The sequence below is a fragment of the Simochromis diagramma genome, unplaced genomic scaffold (assembly GCF_900408965.1).
Source record: "Simochromis diagramma unplaced genomic scaffold, fSimDia1.1 OVJJ01000646.1, whole genome shotgun sequence".
Taxonomy (NCBI): domain Eukaryota; kingdom Metazoa; phylum Chordata; class Actinopteri; order Cichliformes; family Cichlidae; genus Simochromis; species Simochromis diagramma.
Genome location: NW_024387279.1, coordinates 5,845,627 through 5,866,972, shown reverse-complemented (window position 1 = coordinate 5,866,972; position 21,346 = coordinate 5,845,627).

Genomic DNA, 21,346 nt, shown 5'->3' with positions numbered 1-21,346 from the left:
CATCCTCTTGGGTATAATCACTGTAACATTTGCTTTATGGGCACATGCTAAAGCTGGAAGCTGTCAGCTGAATGGACACAAACACAACTCTTTCAGGCCTAATGACTTGTGGAAAATGATGCTGACTTTTTTGAATGGGATACTATTTGAGGCAGAAAATATTTTGGGCGAGCACCTAGAAACAATCAGTAGTATTTCACTTTACGGTATTTTGCCACCGGCTTCACTTTTTAGACTCGGTGACTACATCTGATATTTTAAACACAGTCTCTTTGTGCTATTCATTAGACTAAGTTGTGCTTCCACACATCCTTCCATGGCCCAGAAGTTGTTTCCCTCCACTCAATTTCATAGACTGTACCTTGAGGACAATTGGAAATACCACGGGAAGAGCTTAGAGTGAGGAAACAAAGGTGTGTGTGTGTGTGATAAAGTGTTTTATCGTGTGAGGTGACGTAGATATAGATTTATCAGCTTCTCCACAAAATTCACTCAGTGTGATTTTGATATAGTCAAATATGAAAATATAAATGATTACCAGAGTACCTGAGTATTTTTTTTTTAATGTATGATATTATCTGCAGTGGGGACATTTCTAGTTGTGTTTTCTTTAACATATAGGTGGCTACTCATTACTTTTTCTATTTCAGCCATTGTGTTGTAGATTTGCTACTGTTCTTGGGATCATTGGCCTTTTGCATGAACCAGTTTGAGCCAAGCTTTGTGTGTCAGACAGATGGCTTCACGTTTGGCTCTGGAATACTTTGGTATTCAGAGGAGTTCCTATCCGACTCAATCACTGCAAGACGCCCAGGTACTGTGACTGCAATACAAGCCCAAATCATCATCCCTCCACCACCGTGCTTGACAGACGCTGTGAGGTGCAGGTGCTGATATGTTATGGTCAAGCATGGCCGCTTTGATCTCATCTGTTCACATGACATTGGTCCTGATCTTACAGTTCGTTCAGATGTTGCTTTTCAAAGGGAAGTCTTTTTCTTTTTTAAGAGAAGATGTTTTTCTCCTGGCAACTCTTTCAAGTAAGGCATACTTCAGTCTATTTCTACTTGTACTGTCATGAACTTTAATATTTAACTTGCTAACCGAAGCTTTTAGAGTCTGCAATGTAACTCTTGGGTTTTTTACAGTTTCTATGAGCATTACTCGGTCTGACCATGGGGTGATTTTCCTGGGGCACCCACTCCTGGGCTGATTGACAACTGCAGTGAATGTTTTGCACTTAAAAATGATCTTTTTCACTTTATTTTACTAACACATGTGCTCCAGCATAGAAAAACTGCCAAAACCCCTGCTTTTATATGCGGTGCTCACGCTTTCTGATCATCAGTGCATTTGATTAGCAGCACCTGGCTGCTACTTATCCTTGTAATTTCTATGGAAGCAGTAAGGCTGTTCTTAGTTTTTGCACACACCGCTTCTGCACTTTGTCTGAATTCTTGGTGAACAAATAATGACACTGTGTAATATGCCATGTGTTGTGCTTCACCTCAGGATGTACCTATTTTTACCACCTAATTTTAAGGATCGGATTATTTTCATTATGTTCTTATACATAAAACCATAGAATTTAAAGAGATTTACTTTCTTTTTACAATAACTATATTTTCACCACACAGCTTATTGCCAGTGGGGTTTTTTTGGATTAAAAAAATACCCAAAATAAATACAGTGAAGTGCTACAACAGTAATAGAGGCTACTGCTTTCTACATTGCAGTCTGAATGTTAAAGTGCATTTATATATAAATAGTCAACAGATTTGGATAATGGGTGCTTGCTTTATGGGAGTAAACGACTACACTAAAATTATCTTTTGAGCAGGGAATACCAGAATTATCGCTGTTGGTACTTGCACGTGCTTATTTATTGTAATTCAGGCATAAAAGTATTATAACACTTGCCCCAAACCATTTTAACACTCTCACTGGGCTCTTTTATTACATGCATTATTAGGTGTATCTGCTGGGCCTGCATTTTCTCTCTGATTCCAAAGCTTCTCTTGGCACATAAATGTACCACGAGTCAAACAAACGTGGCGCAAAATGGATTAACTGTAATAATTTACCTGGTTTGAGCAATTTGCAGCAGGCCTCTGCAAGTTCATTTCCTCAGAGTAATCAAATAAAACAGAAACCAACGACTGCTTTTGAGGCTAAAAAAACACAAAAAACACAAACACAAGTTTGTAAATATATTACAAGTTTTGGAGAATAAATGGGAATATAAAGAATTTTTGATGTGTTGTTTAAACATGCAGGAGCACTGGTTTATGCAGAAAGAAAAAGTTGTTTGTCACTAGAGTATCTATGTTTTTCTCTGCTCATCGTGCAAATACAAATTGCTAAGCACACTGGGAAACTTCTTTGTGATTTATCATTTGTGCTTTGTGAACAAGCATGTTAGGATTTGGGAAAATGCATTTGTTGCTCAGAAACTGGCTGCATACTGTAGCTGCAATTAGAGTGTAATTTATCAAAGCAGAGCTCAGTCAAGCCATGGCAGAGGTAGTGTGTTGTACCCCCTGCTACCAGCTAAACTTCCACATTTTTGTTCAGCCAGAATGACTTCATCTGGATGAGGAAAAATATAAAAATATGGGGAAGGAACTCACTTTACTAGGCAGTCTTGGTAATTAAAAATGATTGACAGGCAGCCAGGTTAATCCTTCAATCCAGCCTTTGCAAAAAAAAAAAAGAAAAAGAAAACCTCCCCCAGAGCTGTTTTGGGTCCTGGCTTGGTTCCACCCAGGTCCTGAACACATGTGGTTTCCAGATGTGGCTCCTGGGATGGATGCAGTCAGGCACGTGGACGACTCTCTGTAGAGAAGCACTAAGGAGAGACTCAGTGGTTAAAACACTCACACATTTACATCCCTCATGTGTGTCCCTCAAGGGAGGATCCTCCTGCCAAGACACAGTGGTTTAAGAGGAGCTGCAGCTCTTATAATTGATATTTTGGTAAAAGCTTTCCCCCCAGGCTTTATAGAGCTTCACTGAGAGACTAAGTAACCAAATCTGTCATAAAGTTGTTTTTGGGCAGTTTAAATATCTGTGAAACACCACTGTAACACTACCCACTCACTGTCAGTCACTAGGTGGTTAAACTAGGAGAGCATACAGAGGTAAACATCTCCCTTGGGGGGTTTGAAGAGGACATCAACAGTTAAGGGATAGCTGGGTCCAGAAGTTTAATTTCCCCCAATTCTCTAGTCCTATTTTAGTTTTTTGTTTGACCAACATCCTTATCTCATAGATAAACCATGTACATTTATATGGCTTTTTCTTTCTTTCATGCTTTATATATCACTCTGGCATAGTGAACAGATTTCATCACTATAATACACACTGTACACGTTGTCCAGAACAACCTCTGGAAATGTAAAAAAAAAAAAATGCAGTGAAACCTCAAACATCACTTTGGAGAAACGTTGCCAAACTTGGTTTTATTTGATTAACTGGTGATTTTATACAGATGAGGACAAAATGATTACAGTCCCGTGCCCCACCCATTCAAAATTTCATTTTTTTTTTTTAAAGTTTTGAGGTTCTTTTAAACAGAGCTTAAAGAGAACACTGGTTTTCAAAAGGATGCTAACATTGTTTTACACAAAAAAACAAAAACTACCAGGTTTAAAATTATTAACTCGCCTGGCGCTAATAGTAAGTTGTTTTTCATTTTTTTACTGGATAACAGCCTGCAGTGATTTGTTATAGTTTTCAACACACCTCCTGAGCAATCCCAGCCCCTTCTTCTTTGGCAAATCTTTCAAGCTCCTCCAGATTTGATGGTTATCTGACATGGACCTTGTCTTTAGTTCACCCCACAGATTTTCAAAGGGATACAAGTCAGGGCTTTGTGCAGTCCAGCCAGTAATGTTCACTCTGGTCTTCTGGAGGTAGTTTTCCACTAAGAATGATGTATGTTTTGGGCCGTTGTCATGTTGGGCTACAAAAGGAGTTTTGCTGCTGACTGCTTGAAGTTTTCTTTAGAAGTCTTCACACATCCTTCTTTCTTCATGATTAATTCAACTTTGACAAGGTTCCTGGTTGCAAATGTACTGAACCATCACCACAGCATAATACTCCCACCACCATGTTTCACAGTGGGGACCGTGCTCGTTGTATGGCTCTCTCTTCTAAACATAAGCAGGGTTTCTGTGACCAAAGAGCTCTAATTTTGTCTAATCTGGCCAAAGGACACACTTCTAGTACGCAATATCTTTCTCCAGGTTTTCCTTAGGATACTTTAGTCTGGCCTAAAAGGGTCTCTTCTGCAGACGGGGAGTTTTCTCAGCATGCAACCTCATAGTCCATTCCTGTGTAGAGGCTTGTTCAGTGCTGTGTGGCACTCTTTGAATTTCTGGATGTTATGTCTCACTCCAGTTCATCAAGTGCCCTGATAATTCGTTGTTTTTTTTTCTGAAATTATTTTGTTACTGTGTGCAAATAATAATTTATGCTTTGTAAAGAAAACTAGTTTGTTTAGAAATGCTATGCTGAAAATCCCTCAAAAAGTTCATTTTCAGAGGGAAACATCTAAGACAATATAACCTCAGCTTGTAGCCTGCCACCATGAGCGTTTGTGGACTGAGGGTGACAGGAAATACTTAAGGTTACATCTTACCAGAGTGGTCAAAAGCAAAAAGAGTGCTTTTCTTGAGGCCTTAGCTGAAGGATGCTCCAGGCACAGAAATCATAGCTGTTATCTCTGGGACGAACGCATTAAAGAACTAATACTCCTTCCTCAAATTCAGACTTTTTAGTTTGGACAACTGGACAGCTCTCTCAGTTCAAGAGTTTGCAGTTCTGTTTGATCATTTTTTGAGTTTTTGCTAACCCTAGCAAGTCTTAGAGACATCCTCACCACGTGGCTCCATCACAGTTTGAGAGAAAAGAGTGCACATATCTCTGATCTCGACCAAAATCCCCAGAGAGCAGGTTTTCATCTCTATTCTTGATAAATCTCTGAACAAAAACAAGAGATTCTGATGTTCTTCAAAGCGGGCTGAGAAAATCTATAACCCGTCTGGGCGGAGCCTTTCATCAATATCACATGAGGATGTTAGAGCATTCTCATATGAAGCTGGCAAGGGGAGGTTTTGTTTCTCCGCTGAAACTCTGGCCACGCAATGCTGGCTTTTCTGTGTGGAGCTGTGGGAATGTGGCAGTAGAGGACACACTGTGGCCACTGAAAACCAAGCAGGTCTTGACAGGTTGAAGGTCTCGCTCAACGAGAGATTGTAAAGGTTTGCCTGCAGCTGTAGCTGTTTTAATTGGCTGGAACTTCCACGTGAGAAGAAGTAGTCGTCTTTTTCGATCGTCACAAGTTCTCCTTCAAAGGAACAGATCAAAGATCTTAACATACCTGCCTGTTGAGGGCTAAATGCTGGATTGATGGATGCAGACCTGTAACATTTACTGAAAGTTGTAGTCATTCAGTTTGGATTTCTGTACTGATAAGGAAAACAAAATAATTTGAATCATTAAATAAAATAAAATTGTAATTAAATACAATGAATTAAATAGATGAAATCTCTTGGAAATAACCGCATTATGAATCCCCCCCCCTTGTTTCTGGAGATCTGTTGAATTTTTGTCTCATATTTCACTCTTTGGTCAGCTCTGTTTTGCTTCAACCTACTAAATGTTCCAATTATTTTGAGCAGCAAGTTGCAAACATCAACTGTCTTCTGTTTGGAGTTGGATGGGCAATTAACATTTAGATTTTACAGGTTTTCCAGTGAAAATAGGTGCAAGCAGAAGTTTAATGTGTGTCACAGGCTGGAAATTCATAACACTGAGCTGACATGTTTTGTAAACGAAAACTCATAATTAAATGTGCATTCGTTACCCTTTGTACACGCTTGATCCTTTAAAGTGGGATTTTTTGTACTTGTAGAGTTTTTGTTCTATATTAAAGAATCACTTTGCTATAAAAGAAACTTTCTCAAGTGGAAACTCAAAGCTCCAGCTCCCTCCACAGATTTTCTCCAGGATTGAGATCCGGAAACTGACTGAGCCACTCAGTGACCTTAATGTGCTTCTTCTTTAACCATTCCTTTGTATGTTTTCGGGACCCATCTTCAGTGTCCTGGCTGAGGGAAGGAGGTTATTGTCCAAGACTTTACAGTACATGGCCCCATCCATTGGTCCTTAGCTGTTATCAGAAAAACACCCCCAAAGCATAATGTTTGCACCTGAGGGGATGATGTTCTTTCCACCAAAGAACTTGATTCTGATTTCACTTGACCACAGCATTTCAAACCAAGCCTTCTCTGAATCATTTAGATGCTTAAGAAGGTACAGCCACAATCGCGTGCCAGAATTGTGGCTGAGTTCAAGGAAACCAAGTACTTATTTCACTTAAGTTTTTTGTAATGTGTGTTTTTGTGGATTTTTGTTTGATATTCTGTCTGTCTCTATTAAAATTAAAGTATCATAAAAATTAGAGACTGTTTATTTCTTTGTGAGCAAATTTACAAATTTATCAGGTTATCAAAAAACTGATCTCCATGTACATGTTTACATCAGGGTCCAGATGCATAAATCTGTGTGGGTTTTTATGTATGTCAGTGGATTCACTACCCTTGCTTGCACTCACACAATCAGCCACAAATGAACATGTAAACAGCGTTGTGGCAGCTCTACCACTCAGACCTGTCAGCAGGAAAAACAACAAATGAGGTAGAGTCAACCACATTGTGTCTTCACATCACCTGGTAGATGTGGTTGTGGTTTGCACCACTAATTTATCACTATGCATGCCTGGTCCGAGGTCTAAGTGACTCATTCTTACTGTGATTATTTTATAAATGTTAGTTTTTGTGTGGGAAAAGGTGCAAACATGCTGTATGCTTCAAGTTTTCTCTTGAAAATGTACGAAACAGTTTTCATATAAGTTATAAACACATATTTATCTCACAATTTGCCTCAAAATAATAAAAACAACCCCAACGAACAGTTCCTATCAGCAGTATGAATGCCTTTCCTTCTCCCTGTCATCTGTTAGTGAACCGTTATCTGTCTTTTCATACTTGGCAGCACCGCTCATCAACAGCAGCCACACCTGTACGTCTGTCAGTGTTCCTCCCTCTCCACTGCTCTCCTCTCATTACATACAAAGCATGCACTGTATGAACCAGTGCCCAAGGAACAACCACCTTTATTCATCTTCACTCATCTATTTGTTCTTCTTGTGCTCCTCTACCCGCTTTGCAAAACACAGACACCAGAAGAAGGTTATTATCTGGAGGAAGGATGATGAAAATCGCAACAAATCTTTCATTTCAGCAGTCCCGAGGACTAGTCTGGGTCTCGCAGGCAGGACATTCTGATCGCTTGATCTGGAACTGATACTGTTTAGGGAAAAACATGGAAGGAAATCCTTGAGTCTTACTGAGACAAAGCGAGGGAGTGCAGCATAAAGACCTCGTGTCAGATATGGAACATTTATGTTGCACAAAATCCTTAAGTCTTCGTGCTTCAGAGCACTTCCTGGCATTATCTATATGCACTGGTACACACATTGTCATCTTGTAGATTAAGCCAGGAAAGAATAACAACGCCTGACCACACATTATATACAGTGTTGCTTTCTTACTGATGGGTCCTGTGACACGACGGGATAAAGAGGACCAAGTGCACTGGCCCTATTTGTGGTTGCACAGAGTCTGGTATGTGCAGAATTTGTCTGAAAGTTTCTGTGTCAGTGCTGTGGCTTGACCTCTCTCTGGGTCTCATCAGGGGTCTCTCGGCCTGAGACGAGGAGGCAGGAGGGGACTGGCACTTCACTCCAGAGGAAATGAAAGAGCCAAAGGTACCCAGTCCCTGCTGACCTCTTACCCTTTACATTGTCACTCATAGTGACCTCATAGAACCTGCCAACAGCTTGCCCTGTTTTAAATGCTGCTGATTTAAAATGCATACTGTGGTGCCTCCCAGTGATTTCAATGGGAGGAATGAGCCTGATGTCTGTCAAAATGAGCGTTTCCTCTCTTGATTTGACAGATGAAAAAAATAACAGCTATGTGACACAAAACAAACCCCATAGCCGCCTTTTCAAACCATCAGGCATTTGGGTTGGTTGCATTTCCGACTCATATATAAAAAGCACCTTTCTGTGCCACATGTGCACGCACCATGACATTAAAACTGCACGTGTCCAGTCTAGCCAAAAGCACAACTCAGTTTACCATGACAGCGGCGCCATATTTGCCACTCTGAATTTGTGGTCCTAGAAACTGGAAGTCCCTGATATCAGAGAGAAGGCTTACAAAATAATAACTGGTCCAGGGAGCTTTTACTGTATTAGCTAATTGAAATTGAATGAAAATCAGTTTTCATTTGATCTTTGACATCATCCTTTTTCTAAGTTTAACATACAGATTTTAGGTCTGACCAACAGCCTCAGCTGTCAAAGATGATGTCTAGTGATAGCTATATATATATATATATATATATATATATATATATATATATATATATATATATATATATATATATATATATATATATATATATATTAAATATTATATGTTATTTTACATTTTTGAAATATAATTTATTATACAAATCTCACTAATCAAAATAGTCCCAGGTATAGTATTTGATGCATAAACTTAAGTGAGAAAACACAAAGTCTAAGGTCAGTGCAAGCTTTTGCCCCAGGTTGGCTAACCTCTTCAGTATCCTGAAAACTTCAGTTGCTGTCCTCCCTGATGGACCACCCTGTATGTGGCCTGCACAGAAAAACAGAAACATGTCCAAGTAGTCAGCTGGAACTTAATGATGCTCCTTTACAGAAACATGAATGAATGTCTACTATGAAATTTTAAAAAACCTAAATCATCTTAAATCTATACAACATACCTGCACAGAGGAACAGGAAAATGTGGCATCAGTGTTTGCAGTTTGAAATGGTAAATAGACTGGTTCTTGTATAGGACTCAAAATGCTTTATACAACATGTCTCATTAACCCACACATCTGTACAAGCACTTTGTTTTTCTACATCTAAGTGCTTTCTATCTGATATTCTCATACAGTCACACCCTGATGACTCAGGGCAACTCAGCGCCCTATATCTCACTCAGTTTTACAATGGCGTGCAGACTGGAGCAGCCGGGGATTAGACCATAGGTGTCAAACTCTGGCCCGCGGGCCAAATTTGGCCCGCAGCCTAATTACATTTGGCCCGCGAAGCCATACCAAATTACTATTAGAGCTGGCCTACTGGTATTATACAGCTAATATATATATTGTTTAGTATTAAGCTTTGCTTGTTCCATATTCAGTTTTCCAGCAAAACTTATTTGAGTCCATAAGAAAAGATTCATTCTTATATCTGGAGGAAGATTTATTTTTTCAATAAATATTAATGTTAGCCCGCGACTTTGTTACAGTTTTGAATTTTGGCCCACTGTGTATTTGAGTTTGACACCCCTGGATTAGACCATCAACCTTCTGATTAGAATATGCCCTGCTCTACGTCTTAAGCCACAGTGTTGAGTATGAGTGCAATCAAATACACCTGCCTTTGATTAACCTAACCCAAGCACATCCATTGCCCACAGCAATTGGGAAACACACACAAAACCACTCTCAAATAATTGACAATTTCCTGCTGCAAAACAGAAGTGAGGCAGTGTGTTGGTCTACCACGTTATATGACTTTAAAACCCTTTCACCCCATCACAAGGTAGATGTTGGCATTTTCACAAGTTGTAGATCCGTAAAGAAGACATTGAAATAGAGCTGTAGCACTACAGAGCATCAATGTGTGAAAAAAACTTATCTCAGAAAAGAACATGGCAACATGGCAAAAACAAAACAACCAAGATTTCTTGAACAATGTCCTTTAGAAAGATGAGACAAAAGCAGAGATGATTGGCCGTAATGCAGAGTGCTGTGTTTGGAGATAACCAACCACAGCACATCAGCACAAACGCATCACACCAACTGTCAAACATGGTTTTGGAGGGGTGATGATTTGGGTTTGTTTTGCAGCACAGGACCAGGGCATCTTTTAGTTGTTGAGCTGACCTTGAACTCCTCTGTATACCAAAATAGTCCATAGTCATACATGAGGCATAAAGTTTGGCCTAAAGTCATGCAACAGAATAATGATCCTAAAAGCAGCAGAAAGGGGGAAGAAGGTGTTGCAATGGTCCAGACCCACTGCTGTGGTGGGACCTTGACAAAGACCTGTGCATAAATGAAAGCCAGCAAACCTCGATGAACTGAAGCAGCATAAGAAGAGTGGGCCAGAGTTCCTCCACAACAATGTGAGAGACTCGATGAAGTCAAAAAGCTAAGTTAGTGCTGCTAAAGGTGGTTATACAAGCCTTTGAATCATGGTGTGTATTAAGATTCACACGAATGTTTACCCCAGTATTAGTGACAGAGGAGACAATGAAACATTCAGAGGTCTGGTTCGATTTTGCTAGAATCCATTTTAAAATTTTGTGCATAGTGTGAGTTTTTCTGTCACTCTTGTGCGTTTAAATGAAACCGTGAGGAACATTAAAACAAAAGTGACCAGTGACTGAAAGAATGCTATCACTTTGCTAGCTTGAATTCAATTCAATTCAATTCAATTCAATTTTATTTATATAGCGCCAAATCACAACAAAAGTCGCCTCAAGGCGCTTCATAGATACAGAGAAAAACCCAACAATCATATGACCCCCTATGAGCAAGCACTTTGGCGACAGTGGGAAGGAAAAACTCCCTTTTAACAGGAAGAAACCTCCGGCAGAACCAGGCTCAGGGAGGGGCGGCCATCTGCTGCGACCGGTTGGGGTGAGAGAAGGAAGACAGGATAAAGACATGCTGTGGAAGAGAGACAGAGGTTAATAACAGATATGATTCAATGCAGAGAGGTCTATTAATACATAGTGAGTGAGAAAGGTGACTGGAAAGGAAAAACTCAATGCATCATGGGAATCCCCCGGCAGCCTACATCTATTGCAGCATAACTAAGGGAGGATTCAGGGTCACCTGGTCCAGCCCTAACTATATGCTTTAGCAAAAAGGAAAGTTTTAAGCCTAATCTTAAAAGTAGAGATAGTGTCTGTCTCCCGAATCCAAACTGGAAGCTGGTTCCACAGAAGAGGGGCCTGAAAACTGAAGGCTCTCCCTCCCATTCTACTTTTAAATACTCTAGGAACAACAAGTAGGCCTGCAGAGCGAGAGCGAAGCGCTCTAATAGGGTGATATGGTACTACAAGAGGCTAGCAGTATCACTGTGCCATGTCTGAAAAGGTCTACAGCAAGTCAGGTTAATATACTATTCCTATAACTGTTCCTGTCCTATGTCACAGGGTTAGTGGGGTGCAAAGAGGGTCTGAATGGAGCGTGTGTGTGTGTCCATGAGTAAACATGGAGTCATTAGCCACTTCCTCCTGTGTCTCCTTTGCACAGCCACAGCTACTTGACCCTCATAAAAGTGATGAACAGTGTGTCTAGAGATCCTTACTCATATGAACGCAGTGAAAGCTAAAAAAGTTTAAACTTTCACCCTGCAGGACACATTTTACTGTTGGCTCACCTCATATTGACAGAGACAAACAATAACTTCTCAAACTCACATGACCTAGCTCCCAGTGCCTCATCAAATCAGTCTATAAGGCTTCACGCCCTTCCTTTGAGTCATGTAGAGGTTTTAAGATGTTTCAGGACAGAATAGCCCATCGCCCGACAAACATATGACATCGGTTAATGTGGAGCCAGGTTTGTTTCATGGGCTTCACTGTAACGTTACACCACAAGTTGGAGGGCATTTGCTGTGCTTGTGTGATTTTAATGGAACCAAGGGAGAATAGAGGCTCCGGCTTCCTACCTCAACTCTTCCAGTGCACAGACTAACAAGTTTGTTCAAACATTTTCCTTCCTTTCTCACAAAAGATGTATACAATTCCCGTTAGTGTCTGCTAACAATGACTTTTATAGATTATAGATGTCAGCCAGCACATTGGTTTCTATATTGTGCTGCCTCATTTTTCATTCTTTAAAGCCTGTCATGCAGTATGGAGGGATGTGGTTAAAGTTTACCGTTTACTATAAGCATGTCAGCGATAGTATATGGGTCTACTCTAGTTATATCAACTTGAGTAAGTAACCCCCTCAACAACCACACGTTATGATAGTATTAAATCTTGAGATCTGTAAGTGACATACAATACCAGAAGAATGAGTGTGGAGACCACATTTTTATGATTTTCTTCAATAATTAATCCTCCTAATTCAGCCATCATCCTGTTGTATACCTTGAAAACAATTTTCAGTCTTTTATTTGACTTTAGGTTTGTTCAGCAGTCGGCCTGCACCATCCACACCTAATTAACATCGTTCACTTTAACGGTGGAGTAACTCGACACTAAGCAGAATACCCAATAAAGGCAAAACATTCCCACCCTTACCTGATCCAATAAGCAAGAAGTGGTAGGAGGGCTCATTACGGCTCACACGGGGCACAGTGTCATAGCACGACTCATAAAAAAACATGGCCACAGCAGCTGTGGGGGCTACACAGCTCACTTACACAGGCTTTATTTGTGTTTGGTGTGTTCGGGGGGTGGTAAGAGCATTTTGGTACACTATCTGTCATGCTGCTGGAGGGGTCCAACCTGGGCTTCATTTTATAAGTCCTTGGTGCCAGGGGCCCCTGCTCACATCAGCGTGGGAACGACGCCTAGGTTATGTGGAAGTTTTTACAGTGTATTGTCCAAAGGAGTTGGAGGAGGGTGCCTCAGAGACCATGACCTTTATAACATCCATATAGCCACACAAAATTGCTCACAACCCGAAACTCAAACTTTCCTGGTCTTTGTGTTAATTAAAACATAAACAGAGACGATGATTTATATGCGTGTTAGTTGTCTTGATGGTAAGCCATAGTTTTTCTTGCTCATCTCTGCCCTGTAATGGATGTATTCAGCCAGGATGTATGTGAGCAATGCATCAGTGGGCTTGACAAATCCACATCTTAAGAGTTTTAGTTGTATTTGCTCTGGTCCACCACTGAATCATTGGTCTTTGGTTAATGAATCAGCTTTGACCAAAACCCAGACATGCCTTTTATTATGTTGTCCACATTTTCAATTTAAGAGTCATTAAACATCATAAGCAAACAATGTTATTTTGTTTTTGCTCATTATAAGAGCAAGACAAGTGAATCCCTGGATTATCTAGGGTTTCATTTTTAAAAGTTGCACATGGTTCACCTTTTAATATTTGTTACATAAATGAAGTGGGAGGTTACAGACCAAAGGAAGTAAGAAACTGCTGTGAGGCTGTTTCTCACTTACAGACAAAGAGCTTTTAGATAATATACTAACTCATCATATAAGTATATTAGCTAAAAAGTTAGCTTATATGCTAGTATTATTAGCTAAAAGGTTAGCTTATATGCTAACTTAGATGTTAGCTTAAACATGATTTCAGTTTCAAAGTTGACCAGGATTTAAGAACTGCACTGCAGAATTAATGATAAAATAAAAAAACAAAGAAAGCATTAAAATATGTGTTGGCTTTGCCCCGCCTCCCGCCTGCCATGCTTATACATATTATTTTACTAAGGTGACAAGTAGGTATTTTCAGCCACCACACAGCTGAAACGACTCTACTGCGAGATTCTGTGCATCTGTGAAATACAGAGCAAAACAAGGTGTTTTACACTGGGATCCAATAACAATTAAATCCAGCATTGCAATAGAAGTAACTGCAACCACATTGTTAAGGAATTTGTCACCATTTAGTTTGTTATTCGCACCGTAAATCTCATCTTTACCCACACATGCAGTTATGGCACATTATTTTATGTAGTGATTTATGTGGAAACAGGACATTTTACTGGTGTGAGTTAAGAGGACACAGCTTAGCGTGTATCCTAGCAGGTGTCTCTTCTTCCAGCAGTCTCTTATGTCCCATGTGTCCACTCCATCAAAGCTTAACATTTGAATGGACCTCCCTGTTCTCATGAATGTACATATATACAATTAGGTTCCCAGGGTAGAGCATGAAAAAGCCTTTAGCAAGATGTGTGCATGCACCTGTTGAGGGGTATGCTGGACTGTTTGCTTGTGTTTGTGTCTGTGAAGTGTATGTATGTGGTCATTGAAAGAATCTGCTAAATATGCCAGTTCAAGACAGGCTGAAGACTGATGTTGGAAGACATTTGTTTCAGGATTTAGATGTTTTTGCACCTGCTATAGACATTACTTGTGTTACAACTGTCTTGTAATTGCAGTAGAAAGAGGAACCTCCAGCATTTTTTCTATTTTTATAGAATCAGATTAAAATATAAATATTTGATATTTTTGAATATTTTGTTATAAAGTCTCATAATTTTTAGCAGGTAATCGAGCAACCCTGTTGCCTTGAAAACATATTAAAATGTCTGTAGGTATTGTTCAGTGGGGCTTTTATTTTGATGTACTTGACATACTTTCTATAAAAGTTGGGAAATATTTAATATGGCAATTCTTTGTAATTTATCCAAATTGTTGTATTTGGAAGTATTTGACAAAAGGAATTATTTTTTGAATAATATTATTTTATTAATTAAAATTTGCATAAATTTGACTCACACATGGATTATGCCTTGTTTCCACAGATGTTTCACGAGTCCCATCTGGTGATCTATATTACATTATAATAATCCTGCCAACTGCCACTTATCTACTTCTTAGGCTAAACAATCTAAGATATCCCCTGAGCTTTTAATTCATCTGTGTTTCATCATGACATACATCTGGGACCAGTTGTTTGTGGCATTTGAAGCCTCACGATGAGCGGATGGAACCTGAGACTGTGTACGTTCCCATGAGTTCAGGATGAGCTTCATCTCCACTGCTCTGCTGTGCTGCTTCAGCCCAAACCACAACAGATGTTACTGAGTGCACATTAGTAAATATTTACCCTGGTGAGGAGCCTATGAAACTGAGGGAGGTGCACAGTCGATGGCGACGCTGACAGAGCAGCAGATTCTGGCCTCTGAATTAGCCCGGTGTTTTCAGTCTCAGAGGTCGTGTTGAAAACGCACTGTTGTTATGCAGCACAGTCCAATTTTGTAGAAAAGGCTCGGAGGAAGTCTAAACCCAAACTATGGGAGGCAGCCATTAGGGCTGATTTCAGAACTGGCAGAACATGCTCTGAGCTGAAGCCCACAGCCGGAGGAGACTAAGTGAAGAGAGCATTATGCTTCTGATAAGTACTTTCATAGTGCCCCCTATAGTGATTTCACATTACAGAGGTCCCTGCTGAGTGCTGAGTGGGGTGAGATGTAGTGATAAACTCTTTATGATATAAATCTTTGAGCTGATTAGGCTGATTTGAACAGCTAATGTCATGCTTACAAGGATTTTTTAATGAATGAAAGGAAAAGGCTTTGGAAAGTTTAAAAAAAGCACTTTATTTAATATCTCCCAGGAGAGTTTTCAAGAAATATGTGCAATACATACAAGAAAAGGAAAAAAAAAGAAGATTTACTTTTAGTATGATATGAAGCCTGACCTGCTGCCAAGTAATATCCCAGGAGAGGGGGGGTGTAAAAATGTGCCTCACTGCTCTCAGCCTCCTTCTTTCTAATGAAGATAAAACAGGCACGCTGCACTGAAGTCTGCCTGGATGCAAGTCATTACCAAAGCTAATTGGTAATTACTAGATTAATCAGCAAAAGAGGTACCTTTCAACTTGTGGAAGTTTTGAATTGAGCGCTTGCTGTGTTTCTGCTAGTTGCCAGCATAAACGCATTGCAAAGTTAATGATAAGACAAGATAAAACAAGCCAGCGACGCTGGTTTTATCACATGTAAATGTGTACTGTGAGCATTTATATATGCAAACATAGGCTTCCGTGAATGTTTCTGAGATGATCCTTCTGCATGCCTTATGAATGTTTGGAGTGTTTCTGACATGCCTACATGGTGTTAGACATGATTTGCGTGTTGTGTCCATGTAGCCGGCAAAAAAACCCACTCCTCTGCTTCCCAACGTGTATCTCCAGAAGGGAATAAAAGCATTAATTATGCATTATTTGAATGATTATACAAGCATATGAGATTAGGAAGTGCAGTGATCTTCCATGTTGCAATAACAGCCTGTCTATGTTGGTACAGCTCGTCTCATTAGCACCATTCCCACAGCTGGATGTGGGCTAACAAGATAGCCGACGTTCACTCTCTAATTAGCTCCTCTGGCACCCCACATTCCCCTCTTGGAGCTCGGCACCGGGCTTTGCTATTGGAGGGGGTGAGAGATATTGATTGCTTCTTTAATGATAAATTCCCTTTGTGCTACGGAAGCCAGTTAGTGAGGTCTGTAGGACTGGCCAGACCTTTTCCCTGTAAAATGGTTTCGGTAAAGAATGAGAAAAATATCTTTGGTGTTCAGAATAAGGAAAATCCAAGGCACCATGTGTTGTCTTCAGCTGGCCTTGAGTCCTGAAGCAGAGTGACATAAAAGGGAGGAGGGTCAGTAGTTTCCTCATATACAACAGGCAGAACATTTGCTTTAATTTTGCTTATGAGTACTGGATTGCAATGGCTGATGTGTTTTCTCAGCAAATCTGCAAAGTTCATTCTTTCATATTTTCCCTATTACTTATCTGCATCCTTTTTAATGACCTTGACATTGCAGTTAGCAAGTCATTGTTGGCAGGTCAAACATCTCAGCGGCACTGGACAAGACAGAATGATAGGTCTCAAAGAGAAAAGGGAACCAAGGGGTTAAAAGGGCACAAGGAGGGTCAGAAAGTGGGTACCGGGAACAACTCTTGGTAAGGAACCCTTTCAGCCATGGTGTAGGGTGTCTCCAAACTACATGCCAGTGGTTTATTTAGCACCAGGCAACAAGTTGTGGGGAAACCCAATCTCCTTGCCGGCAAGCGGCTGCTCCGTCTTCAGAAAGGGCCGCCCTGATCTTCGTGGCGTCTTCTCTCTCACTTGTCTGTCTTTCCCTGCATGAAGTCCCCCATTAGGTGACGTCTGAAGCCTCTTATAGCCCACCGCTCAAGCTTTTTCTCCCGTGGCCAAGTTGAAACCTCTCATATTACACTGGATGGTGGGTATCCTGTCAATGATGGCCCAAGGGCAGATGCAACGTTGTAAGGAGGGAGGGTTCATCTGTTGGTTTCCAAGTATGGTAGTTTGAAAATACTCCAAAAGAAATGGGACTTGGTGGTAGACCTTGCTGGTCTATGCGCTTCTGGACCAGGTTAAACATACCAGACTGTTTACTTTTGACCATAATAATATAAATATTTTGAAGTTATTTAGAGGTTCGTAGCTGACCTCTTTAATATATATCCAAAATAAAAACAAGCACATAGCCAACATTTATCCAGGACGACATAACTGAGTCAAAAGCAGTAGTGTTAACCAGCAAGGACTGGACAGGAATGACCGTTTGGATTACTCATATCTCATTAGCATGCAATGAGAACACACGCATGGTCATGGCTGGACAGCGTGATTAATGATGAGAAAGGTCAGTCAAACATGTTCCCTGGCTTTCCACATCCAGACAACAATTAAGGGTGTAGGGTTCACTGTTTGCTATCACTGGTGGATTTATCAGTACTACGTTATCACTGCTGTCTGTTGTAAGGGCCAATGATGTGGCTACAGCTGGTGCCCCTAAATAGACTTGTGACATGAAATTGGATGATCAGAATGAAACTTGGATGGGCTGACCTATTGTTTTAAGACTATCACGTCTAGATAGTATGTGATGTATTACACTCTGCTGTTATTGGAAAAGAAACGTCACTATTTTGGTCTTAGTCAATAATGGCCTGAGAGATTAGTTACTATCTGCTTTGAGAATTGAAACTATGCATTTCATGTGCCAGGATACTGATATTATTAGAGAAATAGGAAATTGTTTATTCAAAGTAAAGCAAGAAAGATGAAAACAGGAAAATATTTATTGATGTATGTGACTTGAAAAATGTGAATTAGAGCTGGTGAAACATGCTGGTTCGTTAGATCTATAAAAACTGGATGGTCTATCTGAAGAACTTTGTTCAGATGTTTATATTTCCCCAATATTTCACCTAGAACCTCTCATTAAGTTAACATTTGGGCTTTTGGGTTAAATGTCTGAACACCTGTAGGTTTAATTAGCACCAAAAGTGCTATAAATATGCAAATGTATCGTATGAATATATCATATAACTTTGATAATCTTGTCACCTTTCATATTCCAATCAGCCACAGGTTTGCTATTGTGGTGGGGTGGTTTTTGGTAATTTTGTAAGTGTTAGCATGCTCAGTGCTAAACCAGTTTACCCACATAGCAAAATTGGCATGACCCAGATCTGGCCCACACAATGTGCTTACACATGGCCCACGTACTGCAAAGAATGACGGCCCTTTGGTGGCCCAGATCAGGTTTGCCAGAGGTGGCCCGCACAAGGGCAGTTGCAGACATACTGGTGGTCCTGTGCTGGCCCATGTGTGGATTACCTCTGGCAAACCTAATCTGGGTCACCAAAGGGACGTCATTCTTTGCGGTATGTGGGCCATGTGTAAGTTGTGTGCAGCCACGGGCCAGTTGCAGACACACTGCTGGCCTTGTGCTGGCCCAGAACAGTTTTAGCTCTGGCCCCAGATGTCAGCCTAATGTGTACCTTCATCAAGCTATGTAATAACAACATGTGCCGGAACATGATAGTGCAAAAGCAACTCTGTTCAGACAGTGAATGGACTGATTCTTATATAGTGCTTTTCTACTATCCCAGATTACGCTTTACAACATGCCAAATTTACCCAATCACACACTTTCTCTAAACTAAGTGCTTCCTAACTACATTCATACACATTCACACTCTTGACATGCAGATTGGAGGAGCCAGGGATCGAACCACTAACCTTCCGATCAGTAGGTGACCTGCTCTACCGCCGGAGGTACAGCCTCCCACTGGCAAAGACGAGTAAACCCTCACCAGGTTTTGGATAAAGTGTACACACACAAACCTGGCAAACCTGCACAGTATTGCAACACAACATTTGGGTCTTCTAATTAAAATAGGAAAATAGGAACATAAAGAGTGCCATCATTGCCAAACCTGGCCCACATCTGGTTGACATACACTGTACCATGACACCAGTCAGTCTGAAGTGCCAGCTTGACGCCGGATCTGGGCCAGACCTTTTTTCTATGCCTGGGCCACATAAACCAAACCACAATCGGGCCAGATGTGGCATGCCATCACATAAACGGTGCCATCTAGGCCAGGCCTGGCCTATATCTGGATGACATACCACTTACCATGCCAGAAGTCAGCCAGGAGTGCTGGCTTGACACCAGATCCGGACCAGACTTGTCTGCTATGTGGGTATCTGTTGCTAGAACAATAGCTTTTGGGGAACTGGTTACTCAAAGATGATGTAAGTATAACACATTCCAAAGTATTACTATAACTGTAACAACTGTTGAGGATTTCTAATAAAGGCACTACTTTTATTGTATGAATGGACAAGAGAACGATAGTGGTGTTCAAACATCGTCTAGGAAAGAAACATCTGCACTGCTAACAAAACACTGACTCATGCTAACACAAAGCTAGCAAAGAACCTAGAGCAGGGGTGTCAAACTCAAATACGCAGTGGGCCAAAATTCAAAACTGGAACAAAGTCGTGGGCTAACATTAATATTTATTGAAAAAAAAAATCTTCCTCCAGATATAAGAATGAATCTTTTCTAATGGACTCAAACACGTTTTGCTGAAAAACTGAATATGGAACAAGCAAAGCTTAATACTAAACAATATATATATTAGCTGTATAATACCAGTAGGCTAGCTCTAATAGTAAGTTGGTATGGCTTCGCGGGCCAAATGTAATTAGGCTGCGGGCCAAATTTGGCCCACGGGCCAGAGTTTGACACCTATGACCTAGAGTGAGCATATCCCAACCTAAACCCAAAAGCCAGAGTCGAATCTTCAACAGGTAACAAAGGCAATGATGAACAGTAATGTTCATAGCATTGTAGCCTCCGTTTGTACATACACATATTTCTACACTAGAATCTAAATCACTTTGAAGTATCTTCAGGCTGGTTTTAAGCTTTACTTTGTGTTGTCAGCTTTGTGTTCAAATTTAAACATGTGTGCCATTAGTATAGGAATTTGATCCTAATGTTTATATTATTAACTTGTAATCATGTGCATTTCAGGTCGTGTTACAATGTAATGCAAAAGCAATGAGTAGTGTAACAAATTACTATTTTTGGGGACTAATTAAGTACTTTAAAAAAAGTAATGTGGCAAGCTTAAGCATAAGAAGGAGACAGAGATCTCTATTCTGACTTCAGTTCCTGTGTTCCATACACTGTTCGGCTACAGGAATGCAGCTTTATTAGCATAACACTCAAAATACAAACAGTGGTACAGCAGTCTCATTCGTGGTGACCATTGCTAGCCCCGCTCAATACAGAACAAACAGCTGCAATTTTCTTATAAATTAACAATAACATGGAGAAATCAACATGAGATAACTGGAATAGCTGTTATAATACTGTAACTTAACACATGAACTTCAGCACGAACAGTCCCATGATTCTTTCGGCTAGTGGCCCCTCCCCTTGGCCCACTACATAGCCCCCACCTGAAGGCGTCGGTCGTCCGCTACAGTAATGAGTAATGCGTAATTCATATTGTTTTGAGTAACGACCCCAATAATGCATGGAGGTGTTATCACCCCCCACCCATCCTACCCCCCAGAAATAAACTACTTCATGTTTTACAAAGACAAAAGTTCTCAAAAGAAAACAGACAAAAATAAAAACATGCACATTTGTGTAAATTGCGTGGTGTTACTTACATGCAACCCAATAAACCTGGGTGGCCTGGGATAGCCCTGTATTTACAGAGTGTGATAATTGCTATAGATTCAAATCCAATTAAATTCAATTCTGTTTTATTAGATAGCGCCAAATCACAACAACACTTTCTTCAAGTTGCTTTATGTTGAATGGTAAAGACCCTACAAAAATGAGTCTGCGCGCTTCAAACATTCAGTGTTTTTCCTGTCATAAAATGTTCTGAGCTTACAATGATTGATGCATGGCACTAAAGCTATAAATACTGTATGCACAGTATTAGTAGGAAATAAGAAGCAGACATGTAACATCCCCAGCTTCCATTACATGTTGTACTGGAAATGTTCAGCATGGATATTTTCCTATTTTTTTCATGTTCAAAAACACTACTTCATCAGCAGTTTGCCATGAACCACACTTTTTCAATCATTCGCATACGAGTTTTATTTTCACCTGATAATCTGTTAAGCACCGTTTGCAAATGTTGAATGGTGACCTGATACTGT